Genomic DNA, 22,980 nt, shown 5'->3' with positions numbered 1-22,980 from the left:
TTACCCTGTTGGTTTGCTTTGAAACATAGCTAGCAGGTGGCATCATTCGTTTACCCATCTTGTTATTTCTGTAATGTTTTTACAAGTGATTTGAAGTTCCTAACGAGCGCATATAGAATACGAAGCACGGCTACCGTTCACCAGCAACTCTTTTGGAGGCTGAGGCTGCATTGGGATTACTGCTGTATTTTCACTGTTTAAATACTTTGTCAACTCACTCTTTATTTGTATAACATTATGTCGTTACAGAATTACAAATCACATTAGGTTCTATTATTTTTTTAATAAAATGGCAGCACACTTACTGCATGGTTAGGTTAGATCATTTTGTGAATAGTCAAACCCCGTTGACACTACCTTGAACCTTCAGGCTTCCCTCTCCGGGATGCAGCTGGTGCCTAGACACAACGTGTTGGAAGTGCATTTGTGACCTACCGTTTGTGGCCAACTTAGGCCTTCATGAGCACCAACATGTATCCCCTTGGTGTCACTTGGATACGGTTCTAGCACAAAATGACTTAGGAGATTCATTCTACGTGGGATTTCCTGCTGCTCGAGTGTAAGTTCTCTAGCCACGTTCTGCCGATATGTATTTGGTGGTCACATTGTGTCGTCTGGTTCAATTTGGCTGTAAACTGTATTGTATACTTCATTTTCACCATAAAATAATAGGACAATTATCACGGTACTGGTTGCAACTTTTGGAGCTGTCAAACATTGTGTGCTCTCTTATCTGCTCCCAGGCATACCTCACCAGTCGGGCTGTGTTTGTTTGCCAAACTGCTAGTTTATTTTTTCTCTCACTTCTCGCCTGCCTGCCACTTCCCCTGTGAAGCATCAGCAGCACACTTTCAAGTGCAAAGCTACCGCAATGTAAGAACTCTGCACTGACTTAGTGGGCAGCCAAACGTCTTTGAATTGCTTCAGGAAGGCTACAGTACCTCAGAAGTTTGATGAACACATTGTTAGGTCTCACCTACGCTGGCAACACAGCTATTGTATAAAATATAGTCTCAGAGTGGGCTTCGGGTTTGCCCTTTGCTCATGATTCGATTCCATTTTTTTTTGTTTAATTCAGTTACTTGCTCATGATTTAATGGTATTCCCCTGTACTCTTGTGTTTATGCTGTAAGGAGCATTTTGGCCTCACTGTTTTTATTGGATGAGCTGTATCCTACTCTGTCAGCCATCCGCTGCTCTATTGGTAGAGCCATCTTTGAATTGTTGTTTAACCATTCAAAGATGGCCACCCATGCTTTGCCCTGTCAGACCCCCCCCCCCCCAGGATATTGCGGGATGGATTAGCAAATTGTGCATCACAAATAGGGACATTTGCCGCACAAATTTGGGATTTTTGTGGCATTTTTGCAGCACTTTATTTTGCTATTCTGCAATTCCCCCCTACCCGCACCCCTGTATAAGCTCTTTCCATGCTAGGCTGTTGAGTAGTTGCAGAGGAGAGGACTAGGTGTGTGCACGTCTTGACTTGCATGATGCACATTTCTCATGAACATTATTCCTGTCACACAGATTACGCTTTGGTGGTTGTGTGCAAATTAATCAAGGAGTGCTCATTGGTACAAAAATCATGTGAGATCGCCTTGGGCGGTTTGTGTGACTTTCTGCTCCAACTGGCCTCCGGTGTGCAAGAATTATGTGAAAAGTGTAGGACAAACCAAATTACACAAAGTTGCATGTTGTATCTTGACTCTAATGCTATTCTTGCCCTGCCAATGGAATCTTGGTGTAATGACATACCATGGAATGTTGGGAGCCAAATAGACACAGTTGGCTGGGCTGAGCAGCATGCTGGCGGCTCCTGGTGGGGTCTTGATCTGGTCCTGATTGTGATCTTACAACTATCTTGAATAAACCTCTTTGAAACACTTCTACCTGTGTGGGCTTGATCACTACATTGCAAAACCCAATAATTGAAATTCATGCAAGATTTAGGGCCTGACTACGATCTTGGCAGATTGGATACTCCATTACAAACGTGACGGATATCCCGTCCGCCAAGATCGTACTCAGGCCCTTAGTTTGCATAAACGGGTATCTTCCTGGCTGGAAGGACCCCGCCCCCTGCATCCAGAAGCACATAGTTTGGGCCTGTAGACTAGTTGTAGTTTCTATACCACGCCTGCCCAGCTTAGGCCCAGGAGGGTGGACTCAATATCGGAATTTCAGGATAATCACTATGTCCATCAACTGTTTGGATTTACTGTGTCTAAATTTATTGTGTGGATATTCCCCAAAAATCAGGCATGGATTGGGGCCACTGGTTGGAAGGCCACGAAGGCCCTACAAACTCAAATATATAAAAGACTGCAGCAGCTTGTCCGTTACAATTATGAGGCATACCTCAGGCCATCTCTGGCGGAAATTGCTCTGACAGATCTCCGTAGATTTACCTCCCTAACATGAGTTAGGATGGCCTTGCCTTTAGCCCTGTGATTGGAGTTCTGATCACTTCTCTTGCCCAGTCCCGCTCATGTAAAATACAAATATGTGCACTGAATTGTATAGTCTGTGGGGACATCTAAGGAAATCCGCCACAACCTGTTAGTATTTGCTTCTGCATCTAAATTCTGAGTGCATGTGTTACTGTATTGAAAAATTGTAGACTCGGTTTCAGCCTGGAAATGGCCACGCTGAACCAGATGGGTAACCCTGTGGATGGCAGCCGTTGCTAGTTATTATTTGAGATAAGGGGTGTCCAATGTGTGTCCAGTCGAGCAAGATCCATGCTTGATTTCCCAAAAAACTGAAGACATTAATTAGTCCACCTTATAGTCAGTGGATGTAATTTTATATCCAGACACAGTTGCATGAATCTGGTCACCATGGATCTATGCTAGACACCCCTGGTTAAAATTAATTTAAGGTCTTGCATACACCAGTTTTACACTGATCAAGACGCAGCTTTGACAGTGTGAAATTAGTCTCCAAGGCATGTAATGAGATGGGGAAAGGTGAGAGCTGATGGTAGGGCATTGCTGGTCAAATCAGAATATAATATACTTGTGCAAGTTATACTTCTCGACACGGACAGGCGTACCTCTCAGGGTTCCATGGTCGAGTACACTAAATTGGATATTTGTGGCATTGCACGAAGTGCTAAATAAAAAAAAAAGTTTCTGTAAATTTACAACCGGAGGCTGCGGTAGAAAGGAGGGCCTGCTAAGGGGCCCCAAAGCCGCTTTCCAACAGGCTTTCTATGTCGAAAAGCCCGACATGGAAAGCCTGTCGGAAACCAACATCATAATCCTGACAGCGGAAACGCCATCCGTAAGAGATTATGTTTTGGTTTCCGACTGGCTAATGGGCTCTGTGAGCCTGTCGGAAGCCAGACAGAATTTACTGGCCGGTTTGAATTCTGACTGCCATAAATCTAATATGGCAGTCGGAAGTCAAACTAAGGATGACGGTCGGAAAGCCTCTGACCTGTGGTCAGAGGCTTTGCTACCAACATCCTAATTTGGCCCTAGGTTGTAATGTTGTTCTCTACTTTCAGTTAAGCCAGTTACATTCTAATGTTTATTGAACCATGTTTCTTCACTTTAAATTCCTCCCATTGAAACAAATGGCTGTATTGTTTCTGTTATAAATGTGGCACCATATTTATAGACCACTGCGAGAAAGATACCTAGTGTTTTTAAATGTGACACTTGAAAATGGGAGAACATTTAAATGATAAGTTTCATGAAATCTATATAAACATAAAGTTAACTCTTCAGTTTCCTTTTGTCCCATTTCAAAGTGTCACCTGTACTCACAGCAGGCCTCTTGCTGCCAGTGGCTGGTAGGCATGGTGCTATATTTATAACTGAAACTCCATATTATGAAAATATTTGCAGAATTTTTTTTTGCACTGTACATTTCTCCCATTTACAAAAATGGTTCATGTTTATGTTATACATGTAACCTTGCCACATATGGGGAAAGGTATGTCTCTGCCACAAGTACATACGATGCAAGCTCCCAGTCACCCATATACATAGATCTCATTCATACGCACACATGTTCATACATCCCCCAAAGAGCACACTCAGAGACAGAGATGGCAGCCCTGTCATAGAGCCCCTAGTCAAAGTATTTTGTTTAAACCATAGTATCTGGAACTATGAACTTTAGGCTTAAAGTCAATAATGCTGAGTGTGGGGGTATCTGGTAGCAATATGCGAGTTTCTTAGCCTTCAGTAGCTCAAAATGATTTTCCATTATCAGAAGCAGCTCTCACTACAAAGAAGGTTGAGGACCCCTGGGCTAGACTGTGTACATGGAATGGTGTGTTCATATTTGTAACAGCATGCAATGGTCTCATGCCGTCGGATTCATCAAATTGTGAAAGCACTTTTTTGAAAAGCGTAGCCTTATTACAAAATTGTCAAATTTGCCTTTTTTTTTTTTAAATCGCGAAATTGTAAAATGCTGGAGGGTGTGCCCTGTGTCTGCATTCACGCAGGCATGGTGGTTAACTTGCGATGTTTTTTATTTAGGCTTTTAAAAAACTATTCCAAGATCTTGGAACGTTTTTTTCTTAAACCCATAAAAAAATTTAAAGATGACCGCCATGTGTGCACACGTGGCAACCATTTTGGAATCACTTTTCATGAAGCATAAGAAGAAGGATTACAAGAAGGTTACTGTGCATGTGTGTATGTTATGCATGAAGAAGGATCATCTTGGAATGCTTTGTTTTTTACTGTATGAAACAAATATTCCCCAAGGGCTGTCATTTGTCCAAATGCATGGGTAGGCCTCTTGGTTTTAGATATGAATGAAAGAAAACCAAAAAAGCAGGCGAGACCTATTGACTTTGCCAAGGGCCCTTAGTTTTGCCTTCATAGCACTTGCATCATTCACTGCAAATTATTGCATATACCATACAACAGATCTTTGCAGTTGATAAGCAATCACATTTATATAGTGCTTCATACACTTAACAAGGCATCAAAGCGCTTTAAGTGGCAGGTAGTTGGCATCTCTCTAATATGCGGCCATTGCAAACTCTTTCCCAAAGGCTGATTCCTCATACTATCGGAACGCGCAGGAATATTGTGTTACCATAATAATAGTGGGCAAAATATTTAGGGTTAAAATGTTGAGAAGTTAAGTGCATATTGTTAAGCGCAGATTTACTGTTCTTAATTCCACATCTACATACATTGAAGAAGTGTATATATATTGTCCACATACATATGTGTGGCGTTAAGTACAATAAACCTATACTTAACCCTGTGTTCTTACCTTGTTGATATTTTGGTCCTCGATATTTTTCCAACATTGTTATTGTAGTATAAAATGTATTTAATGATATTCAGATGGAATATGAGGAAATGTGCCATAGGTGTTCCAAAATAAAATTCTGGGCTTGATGTTTATGCAGTCGATATTTACTTCATAATCATTCAATTGTTAATGAATCAATTACCTTCAAATTTGGAGTAGTTGTTTGCAATTTATTTTGATGAAGTCATTGAAGTTATCAAAATTAATTTACTGAAGTGTCTAACTAACCCCTTGACTGTTAAGGCTTTACCACACCCAGTGATGAGGTATTTTTTTTTAATGTTGAGGGCACTTTTCACATAAATTTTCATAATTTTTTTCTTAAAAGTTATCCAGGCCAAATTTGCTTCTTTATGACCAACATATAGGGTGATTCTAAAGGTATCCAGGGTGGGTGGACTCCCCCCAGGGAACATCGAGTAAATAGCCAGAATATAATGTTTATTTTTAGAAAAATTGCATAAAGTGTTGTGCAAGAAATTTTATGGGCTTTATTTTAAAAATAGCAGCAACAACAAGTGTGTTCTGTTAGGGTCACCATTTCCTAGCTTCTAGGAACAAGATGACCTATAAAAACATTTTTTACCACAGTTTTTGTTTATTTTCTAAGTGATACTTGATTTTTCTGTTTTTGTGGTTTCTAGAGTTTGTGAAGGACACAGTGTGAAACCCATGGGTGAACCCAGAATGCTATACATTTGTGAAAAGTAGACAAAATTCCAAATTTAGCAAGGTGTAATTTCTGTCAAATGCTCATGGTTTTCGAAAAGAATCTAATCATTGAACTGAATAATAATAATAAAAAGGAAGAAATAGAAATGTGACAACATTCTCATATGTAACTTTTTGCTCCAATGGCCAATTTACAAAAGCAATATACCATTACGTCTGTCAGTCTCTTCTGGTCGCAGGGGTATAGAATGTTTCTTGGTTGTCCAAAAAATCCTATCTAGAGCCAACTGTATAGCTGAAGCCTATATTATTTGATTTTGTACCCTTGATGCAGCAATTCCTGTATTAAAATCCAATTAAAGAAAAATGTGTATGAAGCAAACTTGTACATGTTTTAAATGTGCCTAAGATACTGAGTTTAGTAGTGGTTACTTCGATGACTCTGGCTTTGGGGTTACCCATACTATCATGTGAGTCAGAAAGTAGGTTGCAAAATTAGTTCTTTCTTGCACATAATAGCTTACATTTAGAAGCCCAAAATGAAAAGAAATACATCTGATAATAACACATATTGGACTGCAACTCCCAAACAACTTCTGGGAAAAAACAATAACCCATTTGTGTGACTGGGCCTGTTTCCCATGTTCTATAATGCAACATGGAGACATCAAGGTGCCGATTCCGATCCTGGAAAATTTTTCCCCGTACGACTCGTGTCCGGTCTTTTTACCGTACGAATCGTACAAGTAGCGTACAAACTGCCAAGTACGATTCGCATGGGAAAAAGTCCATACGAATCGCATTGGGAAAATTTCCCCACACGTCCTCGGGTCGGAAAAAGTGTCCGACACATCCCCGGACGATTTTACGTACAAATGTGAAAAGTGAAGTCCGAGCACGCTGGGGGTTCGCGCCGTACATACACGGGTGGGGGTACGGTGCGCACGTACACTGGTGTACATACACTGGTGGGGGTACGGTGCGCACGTACACTGGTGTACATACACGGGTGGGGGTACGGTGCGCACGTACACTGGTGTACATACACGGGTGGGGGTACGGTGCGCACGTACACTGGTGTACATACATGGGGTGGTGGGGGTACGGTGCGCACGTACACTGGTGTACATACACGGGTGGGGGTACGGTGCGCACGTACACTGGTGTACATTCACAGGTGGGCGTACGGTGCGTACTCACGGGGGCTGGGGGGGTTCGACGCGTGCTCACGGGGGCTGGGGGGGTTAGGCGCGTACTTACAGGGGCTGGGGGGTTCGGCGCGTACTCACGGGGGCTGGGGGGGTTCGGCATGTACTCACGGGTGCTGGGGGGGTTCGGCGCGTACTCACGGGGGCTGGGGGGGGGTTTGGCGCATACTCACGGGGGCTGGGGGGGTTCGGCGCGTAATCACGGGGGCTGGGGGGGGGTACGTCGCGTACCGGGCCCCCTAATCTGGTCGTTTCGCGGCGTACTTCGCTTTCCCGGCACTTTTTGGGTGCCGGAAAAATATTGCCGTCCGGACTGCTGTGGGTGCGATTCGTACTTCCTGGTTCGTGAAACGCAGGCTGCATGCGTCCCGACGTCACGTCGGCGCTTTCCCGGATCACATTTGTATGGATATTTTCGTCGGTCGGTGTTTTTTACGGTTCGTACGGAAATGGCGTTTCCGTGCAAATCATACTTGCATGTTTGTAATGTTTTTTTCCCGGGTACGAGTCGGACGGAGAAAATACTCCGACCGACGGTTCATACCCGGTTTTTCCAGGATCGGAATCGGCACCCAAGTGTTTGCCATCATAATCGGCCCACTATGGTGATATGGGTAGTAGTGGTATTTGTTCCTGAGTCAACCACCATCAAGGAAAACTAACTAAACCAAGACATCTCTGAAAACTTGACACCCAGGGGACTCAGGATGGATTCCACTATATTTACTTACCCATAATGCCCTGCAAACCTCAAAGTTTGACTAAAATCACACATTTTCCCTCTAATTTCTGTGAGAGAAAGTTACAGATTCTACAGGGATCCACAAAATTCCTACCACCGAGCATTCCTAAAAGTCCCTAAAACACACCATGGACACATTACGTTTTCACCCTAGAAATGGATCCATTTTGGCAATATGGGTAGCAGGGGTATTTGTGTCCGGACTCGGCTGACATCTGAAACGTGTTTTGTATCCCTAGGGAATCAGAAACTGAGCCAGTTTCTAAACTCTCTTTGCAATTGGATACTGGACCTAGCTAAATAATTTGGCCAAACATATTATCAGCCTCTGCTTACCACCTAATTTGTACCTGCGCTCTGTCATGTCATGGCACATTTTACTTGTGCTATCAGTTTTCATTCTGTAATAGTGTTTTAGGCAGGTTGTATATGCAGATCTGCTCTTGACTTCAGCAGTAAAGGTAATTGTTTCCTTTGTGACTGCTCCATGTTGATGATCAGTGTATTTTTCATGTGTCTTCATGCAGACTGAAGACTGGCATTCAGTTTAATTTCTCCCTTGGCAGTAATCACCTTCAAACAGACATGCTTGTATGTGTTTTTGGAAAGTTTTGTACGATTTTGCGAAAGAGCACTCAGTGGCATAGCTAGACTTTTTTCTGCACGTAGCTGTAAGAGCGGGGGAGACTGCCACACCCAAAACTCGTGCCATCCCCGCGAAACCACTGACACCACCAAAGTCCTAAATAAGCAAAGAACAGTTCTACCACGGACTAATGTTTGGATCTATTACTATAGAGCTGTTTGTTTTATAAAGTGTTTATAACATTCTATGAGTGATGACTCACCAAATATAGCAGAATGGCACATTTTAGTAGCTGGCCCCACTCATTGATATTCACTGGTCTATGAACTGTTATGATTAACTCATAACAATAGATGTACACATTTTTGTTACATCGGCAAAGATTTCCATGGATTAAAATTATTGCCCTAACCTTATTTTGCAGATTGTACACTGTTTCACTAAACGTCCACCAAATCACCCTGTGTCTTCTTTTCATAGGATGGGAAGAAAGGCTGGTCTGACACTGTCTTCTAAAATGTTGTTGCTCAAAGATAAAAAAAAAAAAATCCAAGTACAAAAATCAATAGTGTAGTCAATGCTTTTTCAAACTATTATTTTAGTACATGTTGGCTGGCAGATAACAGGAAAACTTCTGCGTTTTGTCCCTTCCTGTGCGGTTGAGTTATAGTAGCATTGTTTGGCATCGTAAGGGCTTTACGAATCTAAAAATGGGAAAATAATTCAAAGTTTTTCTGATCCAGGGGCCATAAAATATGGCAGGCTCAGGACTCCCAAATCCTTAAGAAGGCACTGTGTGAATGCCATTTGATGCTGAAAGTGGATATAGCAGTATTTCCCATAATAACTTCAAAAGAGTTCTCCATCTCCACATGACCTTAAAAAACCGTGTGTGAGAATTTTAGATTACATAAGAATAATTTTGAGTATTTTGTGTAATGCTTGTTACAGAAGTTTCCTGAAACTACACCATTACATCCCAATGTATAATTACAGTGCCATTAGCAGAACAATTATAGCACAAGGGGTGAGAACAGAGTAAGCAACCAAAGCACAAGTGGCTGTTCGCAGAAATTGTGTTTTTCATGCTATTTTTTTAGCCCCAAATGCATGATCTTGTCAAAAATTGGCAAAAGGACACATTTTGAGCTAAAATATAGCATTAAAAGATGGATTTACGTTTTGTGTACTTAAGTGTATTTTTGCAACTTCACAACCCCCTAATTATACCCTTTCCTGACTCCGAAGTTTGATGTAGCTGATCCATCAGTGGAACCCTACGTTTAATTCGTTGTCTCCTTAGTTAGATATCTGACTATACTTCATATAGTACCTCATGTTGACAACTGTGATTTGGATAAAGGAGGCATATATCTGCCGGAATGTAAGTGTACTTTAAAATAGTATCTGACAAGTTCATTCGATTGGAATGACACCGATTAACGTATGCCTTCTTTACCAACTAATTAATTAGAAATTGGCGCTGCTATTCATGCTAATAGCGTTTGGGAAATTTGAAAATCGATTCCGACAATTTCTTACAATGTGTGACGTCACTATTTGGGAATGCGGCGAAATGAGTGGTGATTGTGTTTGTAAAGAACAGAATTATACTTTGAAAGTATTGTAATGTTTTGTAATTTGTGAATAACAGAGTACTCTGTTTGGAGGAATCAACAAATACCTGAAGACATGAACTGAACTGGAAATAAATATTCCTACGCTTTTGTAATGTAGTTCCAAGGTTCACAGCAGAGGACTCTACGGCGTTCTTTTACTGCGAGGCTTTATTTGTATATTTGTTCTCTGACTTAGAAAGGCAAACACATCTGTTTGCCAATTGCTTCTTGTTTTAATAAAGCCCCTTTCGCAACTAAGCCTGCCTGAAACTGCAGCCTGGCCCATTCATCGCAGGCACCATGGCAATGCTGACTCGGTGTGTGTTGATATTTGTTTTCCAGCCTACATATCATGGCTATTGGGTAAAGACTGATTATCAGACACTGAGTCCTTAGAAACCCCATATTCATTAATCAACAGTCCAGCGAAGTGCATATTGTTTGGGCATTTTCCAGATACAAACTGACGCCAAGAAACTAAGGGACGGATAATCAGTCAATTGTCAGATATTTCCATTTGTTTGCCTCAGGATGTAACTACCAAAGCCATTTGCGTAACTAAGATTCATTTAGCCGCTCAACAGGTTGGATGCAGTGTTTACAAAAGCCCTGAATTCCCACTTGCAACTTGGTTTAATCATGGAGTAATTTTATGGTGGAGCAAACCTCTCGGTGGTGTGGAGTTGGCATTTTAGTGTGTGTGTGTGTGTGTGTTGGGGGTGCCTTGAAAAATAATTTGAAAACTTGCAGTTTGCCGTTATTTGCAAAGTTTGGAGGCATTCCCAAACTTGATCTAGTAGAAGGTTTACACATGTTAAGGGTGGGAATAAATCGATATCCAGTGTGTGGGGATGGGGAGGGAGATACCCTTGATGTATTTGGATAACATGGACCTAAATTAATCTATTTCCAAATTGGGAATGTGGAGGGAACACCCTCTAAATTTATGGGGGCTAGGGGCGGAGTTTTTCTTTGGTTCCAAGAAAAGTTACACACTTTGTTCACTTGCCTTTAGAGTTCTAGTTATGTACTTGTTTTTAGGTCTCGCCTGACCCAGCGCATGCGCTGGTCTGGCGAGACTTATTGAGAGGGCTCCAAAAAGTGCTACCAGGCCAGCCTAGCGCTACAGTGCATGTGCGCGGGCACACGCGCCGCGCTTGACGCAATTACTTTCACTTTGGCGGCCGCTTTGATGTTTGATCGCGATCACAATCACTTTCGCGGCTGCATGTTTCAATTAGCGTCCCTGTCACTGTGTCCTGCACCCTCTCTTACCACTTTTCCTCATGCTTTTCACTCCCCATGGCTGTTACTCTGCTTTGTTGTCTTATATTTATATAGCGCAAACTCGACCCGAAGGTATTGGAGCGCTTTACATAGCACCGTATTTACATTACACATTCAGGCACGGGGAGATTAAGTGATTTGCCCAGAATCACAGGATGTGGACGCGACCTCGAGGCTCGAGACCTGGTTTCCTGCATCAGAGGCGGCAGCTCACAGTTACACTTATTTTCTACACTCGCTATGCTTGTCTCTCTGCCTCGCACTCTGTCCTGCCACCTTCTTAAAGAGGCTCGAGACCTACAAAACGGCTCAGCGCATGCCGCACTTGTGCGCAACTTACAACGGAGTCACCGTGAAATCATACTCAGCCTTAGGCCTCACGCTTAGGGGAGCACTGGAACGCTAACACTTCATGAGCTCACTTAAAACATTACCAAGATAGCTCCCGCAAAGGCACCCTTTTTATAAATTTTATGTATCGTAAAAATAACGATGGGTGTACTGGTGGCCTTCAGTCCTTTCCTTCAATGTCTACAATGCGACTGAAGAGAGGGGGTTAATAAAGTGCTCTTGAGTAACTAAAGATGTAAACAGGACGCATTGCAAAAATTACTCGCCTATAAATATAATCTAGGGTTGCTACCTTGCTTGCGCCTTACTCTATTCTGTTAGGACATCATGTTTCTACTACGGGCTTGTTATCTGGTGTGTCTGTTCTACTACTTTATCTGACATGCTAGTCCAGCTGGTTCAATAGAAAAAAACATCACAAGTCCTCCCACTTTCTCCTGCTACCAAATACAGTTCGGCCATTGCTTCCATGCTCACTTCACCCTCCCTATGTTTTTCACTCCCTGTGCCTGTCCCTCTGCCTTGCACTCTCTTTGCCACTTATCCTCATGTTATTCTCTTGTGCCCAGTCCCTCGGCTCCACACTCTGCTTTGCCACTTACCCTTATGTTCTTTAATCATTGTACCTATTTGTCTATCCTGCACTCTGTCCTAACAGTTATCCTTATGTTTTTCACGTACTCTGTCCTAATAGTTATTTTCATATAAGTGCTTGTGAGTAACTACAGTTGTAAACCGAGCAGAGCAAGGAGTAGTCTCCTATAAAAATAATCTAGGGTTGCTACCCTGCTTGCGCGTTACTCCATGTTGTTAGGACATCAGGTTTCTGGTACGGGACTTGTTATCCGGTATGTCAGTTCAATTACCATATCCGGCATGCTAGTCCAGCTGGTTCAATAGAAAGAAAACACAACAACTCCCAGAACGTATAACGTTGTCTCACAAATATTCAAAAAACTTTATACTTATCTCTCTGTCCCGCACTCTCTCCTCCCACTTAATCATATGCATACAGTGTAACTTTCCTTACACCTCGTTGCTTACTCCCTTTTTTTGTCTTTATTAGGTCCCTCATGTTTTATTTTCTGCCACATAGTACTTACATTGCATTTTTTCGCTTTTGCTGCCAAAACACGCACCAGTACAATATTCTCTCCCTTTTGCCCTACATTCTAACTTACCACTTATCCTCATATTCTTCATTCATCGTGTCTATCTCTTACTACACACTTTCTGCTGCCACCTCTCCTCATGTTTCTCCACTTGCTCGATCTGTCTCTCTGCTTTGCACTCTCTACTGCCACCTATCTTTATATTGTACTACCGTGCTACTTACACATTTGATGTTTCTTTTATTTTTACATTTTCCGTTAGCCAATATTTTGCCACTACAGATTTTTTAGAGTGCATACCTTAATGTCCAACAGTTATCATTGCACACGCACACATCTTTAACATAACAGCTCTATTATACCAGCCTGTTTACAAACATTACGACAAAAAGACATCAGATTACCTCTTCGTAATACACTCCAATAGATTTTCAATTATACTTTAAAAAAACTTTCCCAGCATGCCTTTAAACCCCTACCACATCTAAAAAAAAGCTTCACCATTACATACCCTATTTTCAAACACGTTAATATACCACATGCCTTTACATAACAGTTGCACCCTTCTTACACACATTTAGTCTTCTATTCTCTATCATACCATACCTAAGAAAATAAACCATTTCCATACACACATATTATATGGCTTTGATACCGCTGCTCAAAAAAGCATACATGCTGTAGCTATAATTATTACATTTACCCACTGTGCTACCGCATTAATCTGACAATGCATACAATTACTTCTATTACATATATCTGTACATATAGAAGCCATTTTTTATAAACTCTTTCTCAAAATATATTTTTTTGTTAACAAGCTAAACAAGCATTTGCAATGCAATAGGTCTCGCATTTACGCGAGGTTGAGCTATTGGCATTGTAAATGACAATACCTTTTATTTATGTTTTAGTTTTTAAAGCCGAATATAAAAGGCATTGTCATTTACAATGCCAATAGCTTAAACTCATGTAAATGTGAGACCTATTGCATTGTAAATGCTTGTTTAATTTATTTGTAATTCACTAACATATTGCCAAGACAACTTTGCACTTCGAGTAGGAGAGAGATGAAATTTACAGTGTAAACAGTTGGCTTAAAGACTGAAATGGGCACCTGTTAGGGGTGCTTATGTGAGATGGATATTGGGGGCAGCTGCACTGTGAGCGAAAGGACTGCGAGGAGCGCTATAATAAAAAGGGGGGATGGATGGTTCTGAATAGTGTCTGCTCATGGTCATAGGTTTCATTGAATAACTTTTTCTTCAGTACTTTTTCGAGGAGGAAAGTTTGACGGAGACTTGAAGGATGTGGTGCAAGGAATTCCAAAAAGCAACCCCTGTGCTCTCACAGTTTTCCACATGCTGCTTTCATCTGCCTGTGGGACTATTGGAGGTCTGGTGCTGCTTGGCCTCAGGTTGTTTCCTGGTTTACATTAGCGGTGAAGTTACAGAGATAAGAAGGACCATATACTTGAAAGGATTTGTATACACTGACTTTGAATTTAATTCTTAGTTTACTGGAGAGCCAGTGCAGTTCCTTGAAGACAGAAGTAAGGGTAAAAGTATTCCCTTAAGTGCATATAGTCTCAATGCTTGATATTGTGATCTCCAGAGTATCAGAATTATATGAATTTAGCCTAATCATAAAAATATTTGGGTTCATGTGAGTTTGATCTTGTGGTCAGTTGAAAGTGTTCCTCTCAGTCTGAACAGTTAGAGGTTGATGTTCTTGATTACAAAAGTTATCTGTTTATTGAAAGACATCTAATGGTCGACCGGCCACGAAGATTCTTTACACTCCTACCTTTAAGGAGCAATGCTCCGTTCCATTGGAGAGTTGAGGTTTCCTGTGGCCAAGATCTCTGTTTTAGAGCTATGAGGGAATATGAAATAAGCTTTCATCCAAACAAATATATGCTTGTGGCAATTTGCAATCTTAGAGTGGTATTCTTTGTTGCTTTTGATTCTCAGATGTATATCAGCAAACTTTTGAAATTGTAGTTGGTGCAGGAAAATAACCCCTGGAAAAGGTGATGTATAAATATTGAAAAGAAATGCTGATAAGACAGAGACCGTGCCTGGCATTGCTCATTTTCTTGTTGCCTGCAGTTTGTTATGAAGTACAGGATCCAGCACACTAGCCAGCACCAGTAATCCTGTCCCAGGTTTCCAAGATTGGAATCTATATCATGCAATGCCATCAAGTGTGTAAAGAGGAGTACCTCAGACTATCCTTCCGTCACTCAGCCAATCAAAGAAGGTTTATTATGTATGAAGTGGCATTCATATACAGAGCAAAACTAGCTGGGAAGCAAAAATACTTACTTTAGCTGAGAAAAAAAGTATATAGATTTGTGGACAATTGTGACTGAGTCAGAGGGAGGTGGATGCTTTTGTGGGGTTTAAGGGACTTTGAGATTTTATCCATGGGTCAAGGAAGTGCTCATTGCAGATATGTTCTAAAATACACTATCACCTGCCGCAGGTGTGTGTGCCTATCACTCCTAATGGAAGGTTGGTTATGTGAAAAGCCAGGTTTGCATCTTCTTGTGGAATTTAAGAAGAGAGGAGGCTCTGCTGGGTAATGGGAGGTCATTTCATGCTTTAAGAACGATGTAAGAGAACGCTCATCCTCCTGATCTGGTTCTGTGTATGTGTGGGATGTGCGCAAATAGGAGTCTTGCAGCGTTGAGGTGTGTCTGGGTGATTGGTGTAAGGAGATGCGACTGTTCAGGTAGATATTGGCCTAAAGATTCTTTTTGACTCGTAGGAGTAATAGTGCAAACCTTACTTGAGGGAAAATATTGCTCCAGATCCATGGTCCAGCTAGAGAAAAAGCTTGACTTCAGTTATTTCACTTGCTGAGCTTCCAAATTTCAAGCACTTTCATGACGTGCCATTCACTAACTGATGTGTTGAGTTTTTCAGCCATATATGCTGGTGAACTGTGTCTTGCTGTTCTCTAAGTGATTCAGCAGGTTTTGAAAATATTGCAGTCCAATAAGAGAAGATACAATGCCCATTCATGCTGGCGGTAATGTGGCTAGATACATTAATGCCCTCTTGGGAACCGTCTTCAATAAGAGTATCAAATTCTCTTACTTACTCAGTCCAGTTCAACATAACATTCCTAACAACCATATCAAGGGCATATTTTCATTGGCCATTTGCTGTGTGCACTGATTGCTTTACTTTGGAAACATCTCACTTCACCAGAGGCCATAGTGCACTCTCTCAACAATGCCATCCTTCAAACCACAGACTTTTTAGCTATGATAACAGTGGTTATTAAACCAACTGCCTCAGAGCTCTTAATCAGAAATTTATAGCTTCATATTGCCAAACATGGTGCACTGTTCTGGTCCGCACTTCCTCATTCAGTGCACCCAGCACAGTTCAGGACTGCATTGCATTATAAAAACAAAGGTGTCAGTGTTCCTTAAGAGATTTTATACCTGAGATGAAGGGCCCACAGCAGTAAAATACTCAACAGCGATTTCAAACCACTACTCTGTCTTTTATGTCTGGTACACTTGCCTTCGATTTGTAGGGTCAATTTTGGATGGTGCAATCAGCAACTAACTGTATGCCACTTTGAAAGGTTACCTGGTCTATTTTTTGCATGGTCACCCCCAAGTTTTTTAACTGATGCTGCTGGTTTTTCGACCATGGGAGTGCACTGAGGCCTGCTAACCAGACCTCAGTGACAGTATCCTGACCCTAAGGTGTATGTCCAATTGGCTCTACTCAATTGAAAATGGCTAACTTACCTGTAAGTCCCTAGTATAGGGTACCCTTGTGCCCGGGGTGTGTAAGTTACAGGGGTAGCCCAGGGTTTGCAGCGCTGGTTGTGCCACCCTGGAGGTTCCCCCACATATAAATCCCCCAATCTGCCACTGTAGACTGGCAGAGCAGTCATTCACTGCTTTTCAACTTTGCAATTGTAAGCAATGGCAAAGCCACTACTCCTCCTGCTGCACATCTGTGTAAGTCACCACTCTGGCAGGCCTACTGTGTCCTAAGGCAGGTAGCAACGTAGGAGATGAATATTGCATGTCCTGAGAGTAAAAACACAAAACTACAGTTTTTACTGTGGGAAAACATGGTCACCCTAATGACAAGTACAGGATTACACACTTACCCTGCAGCTGTGCTGTGCTAACTCCTAAATGGTGCAACCAAAATGAGCACCTTGAGGTATCAAATTACTCGTTACATTAAGCCCAACTTGTATTTCAAGTCGAAGTTAGTTTAATTTGTTGCAATGTGAAGCTTTTAAAAAGCTACCACTTTGTTGCCCTTAAAACTCCTGTGGGTCTTTCTGGGCACACATGAAGCCTAGTCCACGAGACATCTTTCCGTTCTCCATGGGAGATGTGCCAATGGCTCTCAGGAAGGGGAACAATGAGGGATTGCAGGCCAGGGAGGTGTTACCTTCCTCCTACATGATGCCACTTGGGTGTTGGCGCCAAAAGGCAGGCTTCAAAGGAGAAGCCACCTTTGAAGGGCAGATGTGTAACCCTAGGGGGAGTGCTGCCACATTGTTTAAGCAGCCAAGCTGGCACAAGGAGCAGAGAGGGAAACCAGTTACCAAACCGGTTTCCCCAGGGGTGTGTAGCCCTGAGGTAGCCACATACCAAGGTGGGTTGGGGAGGTCTGAACACCGATAGAGGGGTTTCACCATATCGGGAGTGGGCAGAATGGTGCACCCTGGGATAGCCAGAAGCCACACTCTACATTAAGTGGTCACCAGGTGGGTGGGAACCTGGTATCCTATTTGCTACCAATGGCATCCTGCCCTGAGGACATTTTTTTGGAGCATAAAGGGGGCACCCATGACACCCAGATCTCAACCAACCTGGATGAAGGACCAAGGAAAACTGTAAGCTGTGTTCAGTTGAATTGAGTTATGGTTCAGCTTCCAGTATAACTTTGTCATTGGGGACAAATTACCTGATGATGTTATCACCTTTGGATAAAACAGCGGATCCCTGTCTCAAAGAAGGATGAGAAGATCATTGGGGGTATACAAACTGAGAGCATTCAATGTGCTTCTTATGATCAATTCGATGAAGACTCTGAGGATCTTGTCTCAAAGATAGGCTGCACTGTTGAGGACTGTGCCTGCTGCACCTGGTGGCTACTGATGGGAGAGACTGGGTTTGCTGTGTCCTGCTCAAGGAGAATCTGTCTCCAGTGCCAAGCCAAGAGACTCCAAGGGTGAGCTGACTGGGTCCTGTTCATGGAACAGGGACACAACAGCTGAAGAAGCCTGCTAGGGCAAGATGGCAGCCCAGACTTTCAAGCTACTACCACCACCACAGTGCAGCACCAGGGACCAAGACCAGATGCCCAGAGTGGCACCCGAGTTCTCTGAGCCCTTAGAAGATGAGTTATAAACCCAGGAAGGATTGGCCTGTAAGCACAACACTGGGTGACTGATAGTCCAGTGGCAACAGAACGTCAGTCAGACCAGAGAGGACCTTGTGTGAGATCGACCCTGCAACCCAAACCCCCACACCATCTTATAGACAAAGGAGTTCCTGAAGGCAGATACGTGTCAAACTTGTCTCATCCACAACATTCTTAGAGCATCTTCAGCATCCTTCATACCTTGCATCAGGACCACTCCATAGGAATCCATTGCAACGCGGATAAAGTGCCTGGACCTGCTTGAGGGCTGCTTCTTCTTTTAAGGTAACTGCTTCTAAGGACCTTACTGGTACCCCTGACTAGCTCCATGCTGCAGTTGGTTGCCCCATGTACTTCTACCCCACCAGAATTGACACTTGCCTATGTTTTTCTTGAAAAAAGATTCTAAGTGTCAAATTCTTTAAATTTGCCAAGACTTGTTCGTGGTTGAGGGAAAATGCTTTGATTTATTATTGCTTGTATAATCCATATCTCAGAACCCTCTGGTGGATCTTTTTCATTGTGGTGTCTAAATTCTTGTAAAAATACAATCTATTTTAATAAATTGGAGTCAGATTTCCTGGGTGTCGTGTTGCTTTCTTCGCCAATTGTGTTGTTGCTGTAAAAATGCTTAACACTTGTTTCTCTGTGTAAGTCTTGCTGCTCAGTGCCACAGCTACCCAGGGTTGAGCGGAGGGTTTGACAGCCGAATCCTACTGGACCTAAAAGGGTTGGTAGGTGTATTACATAGTGAGGTTGCACAAACACACCATATAAAACACCACATTTCCTCACACATAGTTTTCGCACAACCATATAGCCTCTTTGCTGATACACTTGCATCCGTTGTATGCCTCGGGTGAACAGGCAAAGGCATTTCTTCATTTGAATGGGTCAATACCCTCATGCCTTGAGGGAAATCCTCTATGACATTGTGTGCCAGAGCAATAGGTATTTGATTATGGGCCATGCAAAACTTTTTGTCTCCTTCTGTGGTATGAAAGTGTCCTGCAGGCACAAACGTTAGGTACAAATGCCCACTGTGCACCCATGGCACTATTGTAAGCAAAATGAGCCTTGAGACTTTCATCAACCTCAGCTAAGGTTTTGCAATACAAACTTCCGCCAAAAGAGTCCCACAAAGCAATTTTTGCAGACTAAATATTACTTACACTTAAAAACATCTCAAACCTGCAATATTTCCCTTTGAGTTCGTCTTCTGAGCCCTACCCCTCAATTTTCTTGACCTAAATGGAAACTTATCCTAATAATTATGTGATAAGATTTCTGTCAACGGTCAAATAAAGAAAAGTTCTAAAATCTGCAAAAACATTGAACAGATTAGCAGTGCTCTGTTAAGAGCCCCTACAAATTAGATCATGAGGAGAAAAACTCAGCAAACAGAAGTAAAGCAGAAGTACAGGACAAGCACTTCTTAAGCACCATAAAATCTGTGAAAAGACAAGCAGAGGACTTTTGACACTGAGACTAAATGGCTAAAATGGGCAATGATAAAAACAGTCACAAAACAGAGTACCAGGGGTAGGAATATGGGAATCACCTCTGAATATTATGGACCCAATTTAAGAGATCAAAATGTATTTGTTTTTAAATGAAATACACCAGAAAGAACCACCAGTGGGTCAGAAGCTATAATTTGCACTGATATTTGTCCATAAACTGCTTAAACTTCCTCCATTAAGTACCAATCTAGTTTATTTTATTCAAATGTGGATCAGGTGATTTCTGCTCCTCCATCTCTTTCAACAAAAGTTTCTTGGGGACATATTCACAAGGATCTATCGCCGAGTCAACAGCACTTTATTGCAGCCAAAGTAGCGATAAACTTATCACCCCAATCCCAAGCTGGTGTTAACATCCCACAGCACCAGTTTACCCGCGATAGTAGCCACAAAAAAACATCGCCACAGATGACCCCCCACAACTATCGCTGATGAGATGCAGAGTAGGCGTTCCCGTGCCAAAATCCGCGACAACACCACACCTCAACATTCTCAACGACCAGCCAGATCGGCGATAGGAACACAAAACAGGCGATAAGGAGCGTTAGCACCCGGAAACTAACACCTGCTCAGACCTGGTGCAAAGTCGGACAACAGCCTGCACCACAAAAGGGAGCCCAGCCCACAGCCACATCGGAAGGGCAACAGATGCCATGAAGCCACTGGTCATGCGGCCCGGACACCCAAGAGGCCCACAACACCCATCGCTACCACCCCAGGGCCCCAACCCCCACCCAGAAACCCCCCCCCCCCGGACCACCACAGAGGCAGCGTAGACAAAGACAGCGGACCCCCAGGAAACGCACCAGCCTCACAGACCCAGCACCTGACAATGTCATTGCCCACTACAGGCTCAAAAGGACAACCATCGTACGCATCCTGCCCATCATCGCCCAACAGGCCGACGGCACCAACACAGCGGACAACCAACATCCCACCCCACACAAAGCTGCAGGCTGTGCTGCACCTGTTGGCCCCTGGTACCCCTCAACCAACACCCACCATAGCCAGAGGGGTCTCACAGTCAGCCACATCCAAGTCCCTCACACCTGTCCTGGACATCACCATCAGCCTGGTACCCCAGTCCCTATACGTCCAACACAATGCACAGAATCCGCTGGAGACCAAGCAAGGACCATATGCCATAGCTGGATGCATGCACGTGTTGGGGGCAGTCCATAGCATACATGTCCTACCTGTGCCCCCTGATGACACAGCACACAATCACCGCAACGGAAAGCACACATCTCACATCAATGAGCAGGCAACCAACCGAACACCGAGGAACCTCCATCAATGTCGTCGCCCAAATACCCAGCCAGTGTGCATGATACCTCCATCCTCCGACAGTCCATCAGCAACCAGAGTTCCCAGGATGGCACCAAGGGAAATGCACAGCCCCTTGCCAAGTTTCAAATGAACACCCCACTCACCTCAACTCCACAACCATGCAACTCACAACTCTGGCAATGCACACGTCACAAAATCACAACCAACATGCAAAACAACATGCTCACACACCAGACATGACAGAACAACTCACAATGGTAACCTGGGCAAGCCGTGAACATGAGCCATCAACAGCATGGAACCCCAGCCACACAATAGCCAAATGTGGGGAGAGGTGGCAACCAGGCATGTGTGAAGGATGCAGGAGAACCATGATTGGGAAAGTACACAATGCCAAGACTGGCGGAGATGTGCTGGACAGACCGCAGTATGCAGAACACACCCATATCCATGGTGACATACACCTCTGGTGTATGGAGTGTAGTGGACAGTGGACACAACCATGTCACTCCAGCCAGTGGGAGAGTTCGCGGAAATGTTGCCTGTTACATCCCCCCCGTAAGCGTGAGCGGAGTGGGATGGCCCGGCGTACGCCAGGCCAGCGTCGGGGTGTGAATAAAAAGCATGCAGCCCTGGGCGTGGTCCTCTTCCGCAAAGCCCAACAACTCTGCCAGGGCAGCGCCTATCACCACGCCACGATGGCGATGCCGTCCTCGTGAGCGGAGTTGCCTGCGATCCTGTGTGCATGCGGTACCCCGGCCCGCTGGACCTCCACCTTTTGTGAATGCCATCATCAGACTGATACTCTGCTCGGCACTCCAGGTGCCACTGAGTCAGTGCACCACAAGCCATCGTCCGTTACTGATTGAGTTTTGTGCTGTGGAGAGGTTGTGCAGCAATGTCACCTTAAGCAGTGTGGAAGACCTGGGACATTGATGAGGAAGATGGTGCAGGTCTAACACACCCCACTGCATCTGCATCAGGAATATCTCGAAGGGACACAATCCGAGAATTTTTCTTCACCTGGGCGCGCTCAGCTGTACTGCCCCAACCTCAGTGCACTGCAACTCACAGACACTTCTGTTTGCATGTTTGGTGTCCTCTGGACTTTTTCCGGCTCCCTCCATGTTGCTCAGTAGTTGACTCTGTTATGCAGGTGTTTTCAGTTTCCGTTGCACTGGTGTCCACTGTTCAAGTGGTTGCCAGCACCAAGCACTCTGTGCGGGCTGGCTTACTCTCACCCCACACACATCCAGCACAGGCGTCACTGTACATGTGGCCATGCCAATAAAGGGGCCGGGCGCACGTGGCCATAGCCAGTTCAACATAATATCTGTGTGTGTCCCTGTGGTCTTGTATGCATGAGGGCCCTGGGCCCTATGACATTACATTGTGCTGTGTACAGCGGATGCCAACATGTCACAGCAGGCAGCGGGTTAGAGCTTGGACATGTAGCTTTGTCGTCACCCACTCAATTCGTAAGGGGAGTGGCCTGGGCCATCGTACGCAGAGCCAACGTGGGTGTGTGACTGCTATTTGCGTGTCCCTGTGCATGGTTCTGTACTGTGAATGTGCATCTGCATTTGTCTTTATGGTAGTGTGGGTCTCCTTTGTGGGGTGTAGGTGGTCCCTGATAGGTAATAGACACCAACGTATGTGATCTAGTTCGCCTTACATGGGTTTGGACCCCACCCACACCTGTTCGGCCACCTCCTTTTGGCATGCTGACACTTGGCATTGGGGTGCCATGTGTGCGTGGGAGAAGTGTCGTGAGACAGCTGTGCTTGCGGGTGCTTCCTGCTGTGTGGTCTGTTGCAGGCTCTGTGTTCTCCTCTACGTAGCTTGGCTGCCCGGGTCCTGGTGGTGGGTTGCGTAGGATGTCCA

The 22,980-nt window shown here is 43.8% G+C and overlaps 1 protein-coding gene across 2 annotated transcripts in view; it reads left to right on the top strand.

The window, feature by feature from the left end:
* Window positions 1–22,980, top strand: part of RP1 (RP1 axonemal microtubule associated) — an 859,010-nt gene that overhangs the window by 238 nt on the left and 835,792 nt on the right. The gene's annotated exons all lie outside the window — the stretch shown is intronic.

Source organism: Triturus cristatus, chromosome 5_1 (assembly GCF_964204655.1).
Source record: "Triturus cristatus chromosome 5_1, aTriCri1.1, whole genome shotgun sequence".
Lineage (NCBI taxonomy): Eukaryota > Metazoa > Chordata > Amphibia > Caudata > Salamandridae > Triturus > Triturus cristatus.
This window is presented reverse-complemented; position numbering and strand designations above follow the sequence as displayed.